The sequence below is a fragment of the Oryctolagus cuniculus genome, chromosome 8, assembly GCF_051225735.1.
Source record: "Oryctolagus cuniculus isolate XC-2025 breed Fujian yellow rabbit chromosome 8, ASM5122573v1, whole genome shotgun sequence".
NCBI classification, from domain to species: domain Eukaryota; kingdom Metazoa; phylum Chordata; class Mammalia; order Lagomorpha; family Leporidae; genus Oryctolagus; species Oryctolagus cuniculus.
The window spans coordinates 26,161,581-26,179,887 of record NC_142874.1 but is presented as its reverse complement, the minus strand read 5'-3'; the positions used below and the strand labels follow the sequence as shown (position 1 = coordinate 26,179,887).

Sequence of the window (18,307 nt, the reverse complement as noted above, 5' to 3'; positions counted from 1 at the left end):
AGCAACACAAGGACTCATGGGAAGAGGTTGGGTCCTGTCTTAATGATGGCCATGGCAGTCGACCCAAGGGCATGTCCTCTCCATAGTCTGTCAATGAATATTGCTGGGCAGATGCACTCTACTGGGAAAGATCACAATGCCGTAGGAGTTAGTGCCCAATGATCCACAAGGCTCTATAATGTGACCCTACTACACGGTGGTTGCCATCCATAAAGTTGCCTGGTGATGACAGCTTACCTTCGTGTGCAGAAGAAGCCTACCATTGTTGAATCTCTGGTGGTCTTCTGTCTAGAAGGCATCCGTGGTGTCCAGAGGGTCTGGAGAAACTCATGAGACTTGCCTGAAGTGAGCCAGTAGGCAGCAGTGCAGCCTGCAAAGCCATTGGCCTTGTTGTTGATGCTCAGAATAGGTCCCATCATGTACACAATGGATCAGAGCAAGTCAGAGAGCACCACATTCGATTACATAGCACTGGACTGCAGGGAGATGTTGAACGAAACTCTGGCTGTGAACACTCTACGTGTCCACCTTGCTATTTCCCAGGGTGCGTAGCGTTTGCATAGCTTGATTAACTTCTGAATTGGACGCCAACAGGGCCAGAAATTTTGCTTGGTCCTGTGGTGGGACCGCTCTTACAAATACCGACGGGAATGCTGACGTTGTGGAACTGCAGGTAAGGTGTCAGCTAACAAAGCTTCCATTTCATATTGTAGTGCTGGGTCATGCCCCAGCTGCTATGCTTCCACTCCAGCTTCCTCCTAAGGTGCAAGGAAAGACAGTGGATCCTGTCTGAAGATCTCAGGCCTCTGCAACCCATGTAGGAGAAGAAGATGGAGTTCCTGCTCCTGGCTTCACCTTGGCTAATCTGTAGCTGACGCAGCCATTTGGAGAGCGAGGTAGTGGATTGGACAATATCCCGATATCTCTCCCTCCGTAATGTTTTTTTTTTTCCCAAATAAAAAATCATTACAATATAACAATAGCCAAGGAACTGAGACAGAGTTGTTAAGATGCCATTTGGGTTATCAACGCCCCATATCAGAGTGCCTGGATTTCCGTACAATCTTCTTGCAGTCCAGTTTCCTGCTAATGTACACTCTGATGGGTAGCAGGCATTGGGTCAGATACTTAGGTCTCTTCCACCCCCGTGAGAGAAGTGGATGGAGCTCTTGGCTTCCGACTTTGGCCTAGCCCTTCCATAATGTTTGCAGGCTCCGGGGTTGAGGCCAACAGATGGAAACATTTTTCTCTATCTCACACTGCCATTCTAATAAATTAGAATATAAACGCATCAATACTTTGTATTTGGCATGGCAATTAAAGACATCATCTTTGGTGCCAGCATCCCATTACAGAGTAATTACAGAGGATCAACACCTGGTCGTGCATTCAAATCCAGGTTCCTGCTTATGCATACCCTGGGAAACAACAGAGGATGGCTCAGATATTTGGGCCCTTGCCACTCAAGTGGAGTGATCCAGCCAATGGGAAATTTGTCTTCTTGTCTTTCAATGAAACAATGAATAACGCTTAAGTAAGTGAATAAATAATTCCACTGGGTCCAAGGTACCTTGTATGGGACTGTCCTACGGGCAGCTTTGCCATTCAGGAGTGGGGGCTGCACATAGTCGCTGAAGAATGCCTAACAGCCTCAGTAGCTCTCTTTTTTTCTTAATTGTACGCCATACACGGAAATATAGAGGCTCCTTCTGTAGTGTGGTGTTTAACATGCTCTGGACACCCACTGCAGTAGAAAAAGGGACAGTTTATGGTCACCCTCTGTGCAAACATGACGCCATCTGTTTGTGCTTTCCAGACAAGTCGGACAGGATCTTGATGTAGTTCCGTGAGAGCTGCCAGCTGCCAACTCTGTTGCCCGGTGATTTATAGACTACTTCCTGTCAGGAACACGGCAAGGTTGCCCTTCTCAATGCGTCCCTGTCCAGTCTTTGAGCAGGCTTTGTGTCTCCATCCACAGCAAGGTGTGTACCTCTATGTGGACTTCCTTGGTGTCTGAGATACGGAACTTCACCATCTGAGACAGTTGCAGAGGAGGCAACTACTTTCTTACATGTCCTGGGTGGTGCCTGGCAGCATGTGAGGGGCAGCCGGCAGTCATCTGGTGCAGCCAGACTCACCATCTCACAGCACACAAGACTCTGCATCACCCAGGTGCAGGTACAAATGTCTGAAATGATCCCATGAGATCATGTTACTTATATGCTGCGGACAGCAACACTCAGCACACAACCTTGTAAGAAGCCTCACTGTCTCACTGGGAGTCGGGGGGGGCACAGAAAGCAGTGATAAACCAATGGGTGAACCCATGCACTTCATCAGCAATGTCAGTCCACAAGTCTGCCAGGTACTACTCTAATTCCCCCATGGCAAACAACAGAGAAATTTTCCACAGGTAAACTTTTAAGCCTCTATGACATGCTCTTATATTCATAACATGAAATATTCCTCAACACAACTATTAACAATAACTGAATTCAACAACATTGTAGAATACATGATGTTTTGCATGGAAAAATCTAAACACTCCACCAAAAAATGCTTCAAGATGAAAAACCAATTCAGTAAAGTCACAGGTTACATAATCAACATACAAAATACAGTAGCTTCTTTATATTCTAATAACCAACTTGCCAAAAATGAAATTTAAACATTAATCCCATACATAATAGGGACAAAAATAAAACATTTAGGAATAAATGTACCCAAATAAGTAAAAAGATATCTACAATGAAAATTCTAAAACATTGAAGAAATAAATCATCAAGGACTCCCAAAATGGAAAAAAATAGAACTTGCTCATGGATTGCAAGAATTAGTATAATTAAAATACCTATAAAGCAACCTACAAGTTAAATGAAATTCCTATCAAACACCAATGACATTTTTTTTACAGAATGAGAAAATAATCCTAAATTCCATAAGAAATCACAAAATATCAATAACAGCCAAAATGATCCTTAGCAAAATAAAAAAATCAACTTGGACACGTCAGAATACCACACTTCAAAGCTTACTACAAAGCTATAGCAATCAAAGCAGCATGATCATGGAAAATTAATTAATTAATTAATCCACACAGGGAGAGCCAACTGATTTTTCATGAAAGTGCCCAGACTATACATTGGAAAAAAGTACAATCTATTCAGTAAATGGTGCTGGCAAAACTGGATGCATATATGTAGAACTGAATATTACAGAACCATAAAAAAATTAAAACGCTGTTATTTCTATCAAAATCGTTGCAACTGAAGGACTTCACGCTCAGTGAAATTATCCAGACACAGAAAGACAAATATTAGATGTTCTCCTTTATATATGGGAGCTAAAATTTTCTTTTAAAAAATGAGAAAACAACAAAACATACAAAAAAGAAAATAATGCCTGTGTGTATCAGTATTGCTGCAAATACAGTTTTGTCACACTTTCTTTTATATCTTTGTCAAACAAATTCTTAAGAATGATATGCTGGCCGGTGCCGTGGCTCAATAGGCTAATCCTCCACCTGAGGCGCCAGCACACCATGGGTTCTAGTCCCGGTCCAGGCGCCGGATTCTGTCCCGGTTGCCCCTCTTCCAGGCCAGCTCTCTGCTATGGCCCAGGAGTGCAGTGGAGGATGGCCCGGGTGCTTGGGCCCTGCACCCGCATGGGAGACCAGGAGAAGCACCTGGCTCCTGGCTTCGGATCAGGATCAGCGTGATGCACCGGCCACAGCGTGACGGCCGTGGCGGCCACTGGAGGGTGAACCAACAGCAAAAAGAAAGACCTTTCTCTCTCCTCTCTCTCTATCCACTCTGCCTGTCAAAAAAAAAAAAAAAGAGAGAGAGAGAAAAGAATGATATGCTACTATAATTTTAATAATTCATGATCGTTTTAAAATTTACTGTGTATGAGCGTAGCTGACATTTTTATACAAACCTCTGATTTAATAAATATAAATCTCGTAAGCACACCTTTTGGATTATAGTCATTCTTCCCCCCATACCCTCCCTCCCACCCACAAACCATCCCAACTCCTACTCCCTCTTCCATCCCATTCTTCATTGAGATTCATTTTTAATTATCTTTACATACAGAAGATCAACTCTATACAAAGTAAAGATTTCAACAGACTGCACCCACACAGACACACAAAGTTGAAAGTACTGTTTGAGGACTAGTTTTACCATTAATTCTCATAGTACAACACTTTAAGGACACAGGTCCTACATGGGGAGCACGTGCACAGCGACACCTGTTGTTGATGTAACAACTGACACTCTTATATTTGACATCAGTGAGCACCCTAGGCTCTTGGTCATGAGCTGCCAAGGCTATGGAAGCCTCTTGAGTCCACAAACTCCAACATGATTTAGACAAGGCCATAATCAAAGTGCAAGTTCTCTCCTTCCTTCAGAGATAGGTACTGACCTCTCTGACAGCCCTTCCTTTCCCCTGGGATCTTACTCCCAGAGATCTTTCATGTGGGTGACTTTTTGCCACAGTGTCTCAGCTTTCCATGCCTGGAATGCTCTCATGGGCTTTTTAGCCAGATCCGAATGCCTTAACGGCTGACTCTGAGCTAGAGTGCTGTTCAGGGTATTTGTCATTCTATGAGTCTGCTGTGTGGCCTGCTTCCCATGTTGGATCATTCTCTCCTTTTTAATTCTATTACTATTAGCAGACACTTGGTCTTATTTATGTGATCCCTTTGAGACTTAATGCCATCTTACTAGTTAAAGTGATCAATTCGAGTATACAACTGATCCTAAAGATGGGACTTCGTTTGTTTGATAATTTTTATGGCCCTTGCCTATATTCTTCCTTACTAGCTGAACTCTTTATGAGTGAAATATAAAGCTCTTAGGAGGCAAGTTAAAAAAAATACACTATTTCAAAAATAATAAAAGATTTAAAGAGAATGACAAGCCCTTACTTTCTAAATTTTTGGTTTGTTAAGAATAGTATACAAACTGAAATGTCTGTAGGGATTCTCAAAATCCAATAAAATCTCAATTATGAAAAAAAGCTTATCTCGTATTCATTGTATTGCTCTGATGCTATTCAATTTCACATACACGTGAAAACATACTACCATTTTCTTAATTAAAGGAAACAATCTAAAATAAATATTCATCACCAACTTAAAATGCAGCATAATAGCCTTTTGACTGAGCACGTCAAGAAAGAACCATTCAGTCATTTACAGGCTATGTTTTTGTATTGATTAACCTTTTTCAAATACCATAATATTAGTTGTGACATTAATCATTTAAAACCCCTTAACCTTATACACCAAGTAACATGTTGGTATTTTTACTTACATTTAATCCACAAGAGTTGTACATATGTATGGGCTAGTGTGACATTTCAATACTTATATAAAATTTGTACTGATCAAATCTACATTTCTCTTTGGACATTATTTTACGCTTAGAGCCTTGAGCTCGTGTACTTGGTTTGCTAATAAAAGATCTAACAGAGATTACTGTGAGCTACACACAGCCCACTGTGTGACTTTAGGAAATGACTCAATGATCTACTGCCACTAGGATACAGCATCATCCGTAAACCCTTTTTTCCACCTCGTTTTAATATCGCAACTGGTTTCAAAAGCAAAACACAGAGAAACAATAAAGGGGAGAGGGGGAGAGACAAAGAGAGAAAGATACCCACCCGTCTAGCAGTTCATTACCCAAATGCCCACAAGGGCTGATCTGACCCAGGCTGAGCTGGGAGATGGTCTCCAAGGTGGTAGCAAGAATCCCACTACTTAAACCATCATTGCTGCCACTGGTATCCTGAGCATTGTCTTTCCCACTAGGCCAAACATCCATCCTTCAAAAAACTCTGACATAGCCTCATATAGCCCTGGCTTCCAGAGGAGGAGGCCACAGTCCCCTGTCTTGACCCCATCACTGCATGGTCTCCTACTCCCCAATCACCACACATGCCCCCATGTGTGCCTCCCACAACCTCCCTAACTTCAACCAGCCCACTGTCTTCTCTGGCATAAGGGCCACATCATAATACAGCTTCAGATATCTGTATGTGGATACTCAGTTTGGTTCTGCCTGAGATATGGGTACCCGGGTCTGCTGAGTGTACACTTAACAACCCCAGTGTGCAATGAGGCCCAGTGTCACCTGGGGACCTAGTACCACAGATAGAACAGAACATCAGAGCACTGAAGCTAGGACGGCGGCACGGGACTCAGACCACGAGCCAGCAGTAAGGGCCAACCTGGCTTCTGCCAGCTTCTGCCAAGCTCCTGCTCAACTCCAGCCACAGCATCTGGTTAAACGGATCCAACGGAAGACACTGGGAACCCTGGCCCACCAGGGCTGCCAAACATGCAGTCACTGGACGTAAGGGCCCACATCTGAGGCAGAAGCAACCTAGCTATCCACATGTCCAAAACTGAAACTGTGGCATGGCACTGTCACACCACATATTAAAATCAACTCAAAATGAACTGAGAGTCCACACAGAAGATCTGAACCCTTACAACTTATAAAATAGAAAAATCCTTGACATTAGCCTCAAGAGTGGTTGCTCATGTGTTAACAATTAAGCACATGAGCAAATATAAGGAAATGAAACTACAACAAACTAGTAAAGCAAGGATCAATGAAATGAAAAGGCAAACCAATGAATAGGAGAGAATGTTAGCAAACCAGATGTGCGATCAAGGGAGTAATACAAGGAATGTGCACCACTAAGAAGCAAAGAATACAATTAAAAAGGGACAAAGGACTGAATCAATGTTTTCCAGCAAAGACATACAATGTACCCAGTGGGTATGTGAAAAAGTTCTGAACATTGCTAACATCAGCAAAATGCAAACCAAGATGACAATGGTTATTATCTCCTATATGTTAAATGGCTACTGTTAAAAAGCTAAAAGATAACAAGTATTGGGCACAACGTAGAGAAAACGAACACACATTATTGGAGGGAAGGTACACTGTACCGTCCATTATGAAAAACAATATGGAAGTTCCTCAAATACAATTTAAAAAGGAACAACCTTTATTGACCATGAATCCAAAAGAAAATCACCATCTCAATGAACTGTCCGCATCCCCACATCACTTCAGCATCATTCACAATTCCACGATATGGAAATAATCCAAATGTTTGCTGATGGACCCATAAGGAAAAATGGGATACACACACAGTGGCATCCTCGCCAAACCTTAAAAAGAAAGGAAATATTACTACTTGTCACAGATGGATCTAAAAGTATGGAACTATAGGACATGACCATGAGGGAAACAAGACACACAGAAATAAGCACTACGACATGATCACACTTCCATGTGGAATATACAAAGTCCAACTAACACAGTCAGAGAGCAGGATGGTGTCTGTGATGAACTGGGAGCATGAAACTGAAGAGAGGGCAGTCAAACGATACAAACATATGGTGATGGGGCTGGAGCTGGGGTGTAAAAAAAAGCCTGAGCCTCCACCGGCACTGCCAGCATCACGTGTAAGCACCAGACCAGGTCCCAAGTGCTCCACTTACCATTCCCCTCCCCGCTAACGTGCCTGGGAAAGCACTAGAAGATGACCCAAGGACGTGGGCCCCAGTGCCAAAGTGGGAGACCTGGGGCAGAGCCCTGCCACTGAGGACATCTGAGGAGGGAAATAATGCATGAGATGAGATATCCCTCATCCTCTCGCTCACCCTGTCTGTCTCTGCCTTACTCTCTTTATCCCTCTCTCCCCTTTTCTCTGTTTCCTGCCTTTCAAAAGAAATGTACAGGGGTCGGCACCGTGGCTCACTAGGTTAATCCTCCACCTGCGACGCCCGGCATCCCATATGGGCACCGGTTCTAGTCCCGGTTGCCCCTCTTCCAGTCCAGCTCTCTGCTGTGGCCAGGGAGTGCAGTGGAGGATGGCCCAAGTGCTTGGGCCCTGCACCCCACGGGAGACCAGGAGAAGTACCTGGCTCCTGCCATTGGATCAGTGCAGCACGCCAGCCGCGGCGGCCATTGGAGGGTGAACCAACGGCAAAAGGAAGACCTTTCTCTCTCTCTCTCTCTCTCTCTCTCTCTGTCACTGTCCACTCTGCCTGTCAAAAAAAAAAAAAAAAGCATAGGAGTGTCAATGAGAGGGCAGGTACAGTAGAAGAATTACTGCTACCAATAAATACAGCTGCTAAAGCTGCAATTATTGAATGCATAAAGTATGTATACCTTAAATAAAAGTTGTCTGGGAAAATACATAAAGAAATAAAATTTGAAAAAGTTACAAAACACGGTAAAAGTGATAAATTTGTTTAAGTGGCCTCATTGTACTAATCCTTTCATAGTGTACTGTAAGTACCAGGAGAGTCGAACGGTTTGTGTGAAAATGCAATATACAGATCAGACTCACATCGAAACACAGAGAACGTGCCTTGAATAGATAGAATTTTTGTTTCTCAGTTACACTGTGAAAAGGCTGGAAAAAATAAAGCATTCAAAAATAGGTTCCTATACTTAAAATGCATCATAAAAGTTAAGGAACTTAGGTTAATATTGTGGGGTTTTGGTAGGCTTCATGGGACAGAAATGATGCTAAAACATTCATGATTGGGGCTGGCACTGTGGCATAGCGGGTGAGGCCACCAAATGCAGTGCTGGCATCCTACACGGGCACCAGTTCAAGTCCCGGCTGCTCCACTTCCAATCCAGCTCTCTGCTATGGCCTGGGAAAGCAGTGAAAGACGGCCCAAGTCCTTGGGCCCCTGAACCCACGTGGGAGACCCAGAAGAGGTTCCTGGCTCCTGGCTTCACACTGGCACAGTTCCGGCCCTTGCAGCCAACTGGGGAGTGAACCAGCAGGTGGAAGACCTCTCTCTCTCTCTGCCTCTCCTTCTATCTCTGTGGAAGTCTGACTTTCAAATACATAAATCCTTAAAAAGAACATTCACAACTTGACTAAACTAAATTTCAGGAGATTCATATCTTGAAAATAAAGATTCGGGAATTCCATCAAGAGAATATTTAAGACAATATCCAAGTAACATAATGCATTGTCGCCCCACCCCACCTCCCTCAAACTGAAAACTCAGAAATACAACATGAAAGGAAATGTATCTGAAGGAAACCAGGAAAGTGAAAAGTGAAACGAGAATCCTAAATGACTATGTGCTATTCTCCCACCAATGTGTGCACATTCCTATGTGCATTTAACATAGCTACTATTATAGGCAGGTTGTGAATTAGCCCAATTAAACTATGGAATGGAAAATGCAGGGCCTGCTTCATCAGTAGGCGACCAGTGACACTGCAAGAAAATGTTAACATAATTTAAATGTCTTTAAAGTAGCACTCTGAAAACCACAGATATACCAATTCATTGAAGGATTTCCTGGACTCCATGCCTGTTCTCTCACTACAGAACTCCCAAATATTTGCAACATTGAACTGCAAGTCAGTTTTAGTTTTCCCATTCATAATTACTGAGGTGTACATAACTCACAAACAAAACAAAGGCATTGTGTGAGGTGAACACTCCATCTAGTTTCCCCCCCCATAGATACGATTCTAGTCAAACACAGGGAAAGCATCTTAAGACGTTTGGCGTAAACCACTTTAATTTTGGAACTTCCCCAGAAAGTTTCTAAATTTTAACTTCCTGTTAGTAGTACACTAGTAGTTGCTAGCCTAGGGAGAGGCTAGGCTTATGGGAGATGATAAAGTTTTATGGTGGTCACAGGAGCAGAGGTGTGGAAAAGGTGACGGAATTGAGACACAAAAGCGAAAAGCCAAAGAATCACGTATTCATGTGGCTTCCAGAAGGGTGTGGGGACCAGCCAGCCTTTGAGATGCCTGGTGAACGTTATCAGAGAACATGTGTGGACTTGGAGCATGAGAAAACAAGAGAACAGATTTTTCCTGGTTTGTTGTGTGTGAGGGAAAAGAATTATGGAATCAAGGAATCAAGTTTGAAAATAGCCAAAATGAGAAAACCGTGGGCAACATAAACAGGTCTAGCTAATGATGGGAGAAAAAGCCAAGACCCTCCTGAAACACGGTACAGAGATGAGGCTGTCTAGGATGAGAAGACCAGTGAGAACAAACACTTAGACTGAACATGGGGTCATTTCAACATCTGGATTTGAATAATCAGGACTAAGAGGAACACCAAGAGTGGATAATGAGGAAACTGGAACATCCATGATGACTCGCCTCAAGGGGTTGTTACCGATTAGTCCCTGCTCAGCATCTCCTAAAATGAAAACCAAGGAATGATCCTTGGATGTCAACACTAGTGAATGCTAACCAGCAGGAAGGAAGACTCGATTCTCCACATACTATAAGAACCAAACCACAAAACACAATACCTAGGGATTCTGAAATTCTGTGTTGTTTAAACACACGGACTAACAGGGATTTCATTTCGTCAACCAAAGTTTCACAACCAATGGCATGGCAACCATTGTGGATACTGTGCAGAAACAATACCCCTCTCCTCTCCGACCGAAAAATATCATAATCCAAGTGATTTCAATATTTCAAAATCTAACTTAGAAATAAAAAGAACCAGTATTGAGTTATTCAGAACCTTATAGTTTTATACCTGCAACAAATATACTTAGGGAATAATGCTTCCTTCTCAAACTTTCGGTGCCATCCTCTGATCTACTTGCCTCTGATGATAAACAGAGTCCCCACAGTCCTAGCTAATGTAATAATATGACTGGGATATGTGAAGTTTACATCGTATGTCTCCCCATATAGCCGCATTCGTTAAGACAATCTAACAATATCTTGCTAAAGAACTTTTTCATAAAATTAGGGCAACACTGGATATCACAGAGGCAGAATTAGAATTCAGTGGGGCAATGACATCGATATACAACCATTTTGGGGGGTTTCCCAGTCAATGCTATCACTGCTGTGTTGCAGAACCTTCCATGTAAACTGAGATAAACTAGCTTAGCAAATTAGGAAAAACAGGAGTCAAAGCCTGTGAGCAGGAACTTCCTTTCTGGATGACTAGATCCATTTTCTCAGCTCCTATCCACCAAGCAGAACTATAAATCCAGAAAATAACACAAGAAACCTGGAAATTAACGCAGTCGCTGGGCATCGTAAGTGCCCACCCGACAGAAGATGACTCACCTGCTGGTTCACCCATCCTGGCATGACAATTCAGCCAGGTAGGCCCATTCCTTCTGGAACCGTATGTGATACCTCCGAGCACATACACATTTTACGATATACAATGTAAAGCCTATTTAGAACATGTGACATGAAATTTATAATATATAATACAAATTGAATATACAGCATTCAATTTATAACATACAATATAATACACAATTTATCCTTCCTTTCCCCTGGCTCCTGAAGGCCCGAGTGTCCCCTGCCTGTGGCCAGGGCCGGCATATGATACGCACAAACATTTCAAGAAGACTCACCAGGCGAGGAGGGACAAACCTGAGGGTCCTGTTGAACCTACTGCCACTCCTCCGACACCAGCAGCCCAGCCCTTCCTGCAGGTGTTGCTCTTGGCTGCTCACCTCCTTGTTCGAAGGCTTGGCGCCAGTGCTCAGCACATGTTCCAACAAAGAACTCCACGACGCTGGATGCTAAGAAGAGAAAAGGGAAACAGCAACACTGAGCACCCTTTTTATAAACTCGGTATTCGACAGCATGCGTCAATTCTGCTTGGATTCCCTTCAGGCACCAACCAATCAGAAAACAAAGACCAAGCCCACACAGGCTTGCACACGGGATGTGGCTCCAGGCTTCTCCGGAGCTCCTGCTGTCTGTACCAAGTAGACAGCGAGGCCAGGCTCCAGTGCGGTGGGGCCGCGGGTCAGCTGTTTGCTTCACTTTTGCCATGGAATTTATTCCACCATTCGATTTAAAATTTGACAGTTTTTCTCTTTAGGTACAGTACATACTCCTCTGATTTTCTCCCTAGAGTGTTCAAATAAAGTGAAACTGCTTTTATAGGACTCATGCATTGGGAGTGGTTTTGTTTTTCAACGACTGGATTACAGAAAGAAAACAAGTATGGGATGCTGGCATTACGGGTGGTGGCTTGACCCACTGCACAACACTAGCCCCTACCCACAGGAATTTAGAAGCCCAATGATTTAGAAAAAGACTGTCTCACATGTGGAAGGAATGCAAATGTATAGTTTCGGTAAGTCTGAATGACTTTTATTGCAGAAAACAAGAAAACACAAAGATATTTCAACTAGGTGATGAGGAGTCTGATATACAACAAATAATTCATTTAGCAGTACCATTACCACTGCGGGATCTTTTCCTCTAACTACTGGTTTAGACACTTGATTTGAATTTGTGGCCAGCCTTGGAAAGCTGGAAATCTTGATGCCAAGCAGAAGCGAGATGAAATTTGAAACAGAGGCATACCAGCTAGAACCACAGCCTAGACCTAATTCTAGTGTTTACCCTTGGCAAGAGTTGGAAATCACAAACTCTGAAGTAAGAAAACACCATCTCCACCTCCAGATTCCATGTGCGCTGACCAACAATGCTTTCCTCCCTCCTACTTAATAAAAATATAATAAAAATAAGTCTATGATTGCTGCACTAATTTAAGATACCTCTGCTTAAAGATACACCATGAAATAAAATATTTCAAGGATTTATAATAACTCTAAGAGGTTTCTAACTCAGAGAAAGTTCCAGGAGGCAAGGGTAGGTCTGTTCTAGTCTCTAGAACAGTGGGCAATCAATCCCCCAGGGCCCCAACTGTTCCCCTCCGAGGTGACTCAAAAATGCGTGCTTGAGCAATTTTGAAAAGTCACAAGTTGAGGGGCTGTGTACTAACAGAACCCTACCAGCCATCCAAATGAGGGAGAACCATCATGCAGACATTGTGCAGACACCACACCACCTGTGGGTAAGGCCTCCCCAGTGTGCACAGCACTAGCCCTGGAAATGCCAGTCACAGGGCGTAACGATGCCCACGGGGGCTGTGCAGTGTGATGACTCTGCCAGTAATAACATCTCTACCCAACAGCTCTCGAGTAGCTCAGGAGCGTAGCAGTTACATCTTGTAAAACTAGCAGACGTGACTTTTACACAGGCCAAGAATATCTACTAGCTCACTTCACACAAGTCAGTATGTGTCATTTCTGATGATCATCAAAATTATAATCATCAGAAATTATAAATATCAGCAAACTTCAACAAGAATTTCAGGCAAGATTTTAGGTCAGTGAGTACTGTGGGTCTGCAAGATTCTTCTTCTTTCTACTTGAGGCTTTCTTTGAATGGTTAAAGGTTCTTTTTTTAAAAAAAAAAAACATTTTATTTATTTTAAAGGCACAGTTACAGAAAGAGAGGGAGAGAAAGAGAAAGAGAAAGAGAAAGAGAAAGAGAAAGAGAAAGAGAAAGAGAAAGAGAAAAGAGAAAGAGAGAGGTCTTCCATACACTAGTTCACTCCCCAGATGGCCACAATGGCCAGGAGCCTCTTCTGGCTTTCCCACGTGGGTGCAGGAGCCCAAGCACTGGGGCTATCTTGTGCTGCCCTCCCAAGTGCATTAGCAGAGAGCTGGATTGGAAGTGGATCTGGGAATCTGAATCAGCGTCCATATGGGACGCTGGTATCATGGGGGGCGGCTTTACCAGCTAAGCCAAAACACTGGCAGCAAAAGTTCTTATCTTCTACTTTAAGATTTACAAAACCCCTCAGAAATCTAGAAATTTTATGACACAGCTAACAACTCGGAAAGGACAAGAGTTATTAATGGGTGGAGTAGGGCATCTGGTACAGTGCTTAAGGAGAAACAACCCGGGCCTGGTGAGTGGACAGTGCTGTCTGTGACTGTCCACCAACCTACTTTATTTTCAGCTGTGAGTCCTAGTGGTTTGAGAGCACATTTAATAATGTACAAAGCAAAGAGGCAGAAAGAAGGGCAGTCAGGCACAAGAGGGCACTGCTCTAGTCTTTTCCACACTGCAGGTGCGGAGATCTGTTCAACACCTGTGTAAATTTCAACGCGGTCAGCCTTGTGCTAGGGAGAGAGCTGGCCTGCAATGCCATTGCCTACTGCAGAATGCTAGCAAAGACCTAGTGATTCTGAACTAACACAAGTCATCAAAACAGTTCCAGGAATGCTCTGGTATGGATAATCCACGTTGCTCCCTGCAGCATTGCTTTAATGGTGAAATATCAGAATTATCATACAAAATAGCAACCGCTTATGTTGGAATACAATGTAATCTTATACAGTCACAGCCAATGGGTTATACTCAGCAGCCAAGGCCAACCTCACGGGCGCAGCCTACATGGTCACAAAGGAGCCATCACACAGCGCTGGTACTCAGAAGGGCCTTCACTGGGTGTAAACCTCTGCTGGTGGTGACTCAAAATCCTCGGTTTGTAAGCGAGTCCAAAGAACATGAGGCTGAGCCAAGGAGGTATGCGGGAGAAAGGAAAGAGCTTTATGACTTAGTACCTTTAGTGGCACTTTATCCCTGCCTTAGGAACAAGGCGCTCACAAAATTATGCAGCAGGCCCTGTTAGCAGTGGTGATGCAAACCCCTCCCAAGCAGCCAGCCACCCTGTGAAGGAGGGAACGGAAGACTAATCAAGGAATGGCTTCTGGTATAGTGGCTAAGCCACTGCTGGAATCCCCACAGCCCATGTTAGAGTGCCCAGGATCAAGTCCTGGCTGAAGTCCTGATTCCAGCTTCCTGCTAATCCACCCTGGGAGGCAGCAGGTGAAGGCTCAAGTACTTACATCCCTGCCACTCACATAGGAGACTTGGATTGAGTTCCCAGGCCCTGGCTTCAGATACAGTTCCAGCTGTTGTGGGCACTAGGGAAGGAAACTAAGGGATGAAATATTTCTCTCTTCCTTTGAAATAAAGAAATAAGAAACAAAGACTAATCGCCAGGGACCTTGTGGACCCCTCAAACCCTCTGGTCTTAACCCTACCAGCAAATCTCCTTTCATACCTAAGGGTCCCTCTCAAAAGTCAGTTCCAGTCCCCGGGTGGCAAGATGCCCACCTCAGACTCCTCCGATAGCTCAAAGAAAGATGACCACTGGTGGGAACCAGGACACAGGACCTATATTAACAAATCACAGCATGAGGCCACAGAGTTATTAAGAAGGGTCCTTAGTAACATAGGACAAGTCCCTGTGGTTCTGCTCCATACAAAGACAAGCCCAAAAGAAAAGTACCACTGGTTTTCATGAGCTACACCTCTCTGATACGCCACCTCTAGAACTACTGGAACCTGGGGTTCCAACCCCAGGAGGGACACAGCAGAGCAGGTTTTAAACTGGGGCTTTACTGTTTTTGATATATGGCCTAGGGCAGGTCCCCACCTCCTTTAGCCTCCTATTTCAAAGGGGATCAGCAGTGCCTTCCTCACAGAGCTTTGAAGAGGATTAAACAGTACAATGTGGTATAATTAAATAAAACTCTTGCTTTCCCTTCTTGTGCTGTTATTTAGAAATGAGACGATGGTACACTAAGAACCCTGACAAGTGAAAGTGCTTCAAGAATGCTGATTCTGTTGCTGTCTCCTTCCTTGGCCCTCGTGCCCTTGTTCTTGAGACCAGACCCTTCATAAACCATCAGTTCCTGTCCCAAGACCCACCAGTGAGTGTATTGTTAGTTCTGCATAGGCTGAATACCAACTGTGTACCAGGGACTACAGGAATGAAAGCAGAGAGAAAAGGCCTGCCCTGGACAAGCTCACAGTCTTCTATGAGATACAGGTATTTAGCAAATACATGCTGATAAAATGGGTTAAGCGCTTTACGAAGATAAGCAGTGTGTTATGCAAGTTCTGGAAACGTATCCCTGCCTGGGAGGATGAGAGAAAAGTATCACAGAGAAGGAAGACCCTTGACTTGGATATTTTGAAACATGGCTACGACTTTCTCAAGCTGAAAACACTGAGGAACATCAAGTAGTGGCTGCCTATCTGCAGAGCAGTGGCAAGTCTGGCATGACAGAAGCAGGGGCTGTGCAGCTTGGAAAAGGAAGCTGTGAACAGACCTGAGAACAAGGCCTTGGAATGCCCCCCTAAGGGATTAGGGCTTTTGAAAGTATGCAAGAGGAGATGAGAAAAGATCAGACAGTCCCCTGTGCTTTCTAGGGAAATGCAGGTGGTATGCAGGCCTGAAGCAGAAAAGCCTGGAAGAAAGAATCCGGAGAGCAATGAGACTTGGCAGCAGGCAGCCTCGGCCTGAGGGCTTGTGTAGGACCTGAGCCACCACTGACATAGATTCGGTGACTACTAGGAGACAGATGCTGGTAAAGAGGGTGCTGCCAAGCTTGCCAACTTGGAAGGCAAGTCAGATGGAGCCGCCAATACAGAGACCAGTGCAATGTGTGGAGCAGGTTTGAATGGAACAGGAAGTCTGCGGTACCTGCAGGACACTCAAGTGTGTGTCTAAGAGGCAATGCAAACGGAGATGTAGATCCCATGGTAGAGGCTGAGGATGGAGACACTGCTTTGGCAGGTAGTCTCATAGAGACGTCGGTTCAAGCCACAGCAGTACGATCACCTCGAGTTGATTTGAGTGCCTCAGGCCAGTGTTCCAGCACACACATTACGGTTCAGAACCACCCAGAGAAGAGAGGCCGGGAGTCAAGGCCGCTTCTCACGGACGTGGCCAAGACGGATTCCAGCCAGGGCCAGGAAACCCCCAAAACGGAACCCGGGCCGTGGGAAAAGTTCTTCCTCTCCCAACCCCCGCCTCCACCCGCCCACCAGCACTCCTGTCACACTCGCCCTCCCTCGACGCTGCCCCACACGCCTTCCTTCCCCTTCCTTCCACGCCACCCCACCTTCACGCCACCTTTTCCTTCTCCCCCCTTCCTCTCTCCTCCCGAATCTCCCTTGGCCGCCTCTCTCCTCCTCCTCTCCCCTCCACCCCTCACATGCACACCCCTTGCCCGCTATCTGCACCCCAGGCCCCACCTACCCCGCGACGACGGGAAGGCCATCGCGCCCAACTCACCAAAGAGCGTTTCTGCTCCTCTGGAACAGGAGCCGAGGCCCGAGGGGTAGACTTCCGGAAGCTGCCCAAGAAGGGGCTCGCGCCTACACATTTCCAGAAGGGCAAGGTAACTGATGCGGCTGTCTCGGGCTGCAGTGTCTCTGATTCAGGCCTGACCCCAGAGGCACTGGGTCTCACTCAGGCTCCGCCAGCAGCATCGAGGACGGCTCCTCAAGACTTGAACAGGCTTTTGGGCAGGAACAGATGAGGAGCAGACTTCCATCTGAGGATGGCTGAGCAGGAGATGTACCTACGGGTACAATTCCTGGTCACAGCGCAGGGCGCAAATTCACTCCCCACAGGCAGCTGCCATGGCGCCATGGGACACATCTGCATGCTGCTACGTCCAGTGTGGGGCGCCCAAGAGCCGATTCCAATCCCGCTACTCCAGATTGGGAACCAGGGAGGCAGCCGCTGATGGCCCAGGTACTTGGATCCTGCCTCCTTCCCTCCTGGGAGTCCTGAATGGAGTCCTTGCCTCCTGGCTTCTGCCTGGCCCAGCGCTGGCCTTTGAAGCCACTTGGGGAGAGAAGCAGTGCATGGGGCATCGCAAGCACTCTTGCTCTCTCTCAGTGATTGCCCATCTGGCGGTTCGCCCCCCTCCCAGGTGGCTACAAAGGCCAGGGCTGGGCCAGGCTGAAACAGAAGCCAGGGACTTTATCTGGTGCCCCATTCTGAGAACCTGCCACCGGGCCCCTGGCTCCTGAATACTGGCTCCGGATCTGCTCAGCCCCCATCATTGAGCCAATTTGCAGATGACCAGCAGATGGAAGACTTACTTTCTCTTTCTCTCTCTCTCTCTCTGCATATAACTCTGAATTTCAAATAAACAAATAAGAACTTTATATAAAAAAAGGGGGGAAGACATAGCTATAAATAAAATACTACATCACGGCCAACTACTAGAGTTTATATCGAACTTGATACTATATGCATCACCTGGCCTATTAACACAGAACTCCTGTGTGAAGGATAGTTAAAACCCGTGATTTGCAAACCCTTCCAAAAAGGAGATGAAGGGGAAAAATCTTCCATCTCATCCCTTCGGACCAACATTTTCCCAACATGCAAAACAAATGCATCATAAAGAAAACGGCACATACGTATCTGTCATGACTGCGCTGTCATATTCCTCAACAAAATATTACCAAACGCGCTCCTGAAGCACAACCAAAGCTTAGCATGCTGGGTGCAACTCCAGGAATGCAAGGATGGCTACCATACACAATCAATATATCACAGAACAGAATAAACATGGGGAAAGCCCACAAAGTATCCCTATAGACACAGAAAACCTATTTCACAA

The 18,307-nt window shown here is 45.0% G+C and overlaps 1 long non-coding RNA gene across 2 annotated transcripts in view; it reads right to left on the bottom strand.

Annotated features, from left to right (window-relative positions):
* The window catches only part of LOC103347521 (rho GTPase-activating protein 20), a 115,124-nt gene that overhangs the window by 85,972 nt on the left and 10,845 nt on the right, over positions 1-18,307 (bottom strand). The window contains exons 5-7 of one of the 2 annotated variants that reach the window (XR_016211763.1): positions 16,963-17,251; positions 11,417-11,587; positions 238-2,188 (exon numbers count right to left, since the gene is read on the bottom strand). This is a non-coding gene — a long non-coding RNA (rho GTPase-activating protein 20). Of the gene's footprint in view, positions 1-237; positions 2,189-11,416; positions 11,588-16,962; positions 17,252-18,307 lie in introns of those variants that run through there. The other variant, XR_016211764.1, reaches the window with a different exon arrangement.